Below are 1079 nucleotides of genomic sequence, written 5' to 3'. Positions count from 1 at the left end.
GAAGTTGATCAATTTTTACATTGTTTCAAAGTAAGTGATTAGATTAATTTATTTAATTGCTAATTATATATGCATTTGATTGCTTAATTGAATTATATTTTTAATATTTTTTTAAATTTAAACAAACAACATACTAAATGTACTTGGAAAAGAGACCATGATGTCGCAGTTTTGCCTTCTTTTGACCATCGCTTTTCAAAGCGTCTCTCATCTATGTTGGCTTACGCACGTAATAAGGGTGAGGATAAACGGCCTAATTGGATTGGTGAAAATGTTTGGACTGCTTTGTGGAGGAAATGGAACACAGATGCTTACAAACATTAGAGAGAACATCTGAGAGGGGTACCAGTACTCATAAGGGAGGTTCCATGTCTGCTGGAGAAATTAAATATTATATGGTAATTTATTATTATTTATAATATATATCTATTAATTTATATTCAATTAATCATCACATTTCACCAACTTATAAACTTGACATTAATTTAATATTTTAGGAAAAGCAACTTGGAAGGTAGGTCACCCAGGCAGAGATACATCGCTATCTTCATGTTAATCCTGAAACAAATGAGTATACTGATGAATTATCAAAAATGATTCAGGTAATTATTATATATTGTGGCGGCCTAAACCCTCACAAATGGGGGATTTTGTGGCGGCCTGGACCCCCACAAAGGTTGAACTTTTTAAAATCAGTCTGTCCTTTTTGGCGGCCTGTGCCCTCACAAAGTGAGGCATTTGTGGCGGCCTATGCCCTCACAAAGGCAGGATTTTGTGGCTGCAAAGGCCCTCACAAAAGGCAACGTATTTTTCAAACTTTGTGGCCATTTTGGCCGCCACAAAGGTTTGTGACCAGCTTATTTGTGGCTGCCTGATGACTCTTCATCATATGCATACTTTCCCACTGTTTTAGTCTTATTTATCCTCAATCATCAGTTAAATTAAGGATTTATTTAATACATTTTATTGATTTTTGTTCTTTGAGTTAATAAAATGTTATTTGTTTTTATTTCGTTGATTAAGTAGGAATTTGTCGTAATTTTACATTGCGTTTTGTTTTAGTGCAGTGCTGAATTTTG

This window comes from Cicer arietinum, chromosome 4 (assembly GCF_000331145.2).
Source record: "Cicer arietinum cultivar CDC Frontier isolate Library 1 chromosome 4, Cicar.CDCFrontier_v2.0, whole genome shotgun sequence".
NCBI lineage: Eukaryota > Viridiplantae > Streptophyta > Magnoliopsida > Fabales > Fabaceae > Cicer > Cicer arietinum.
This window is presented reverse-complemented; position numbering follows the sequence as displayed.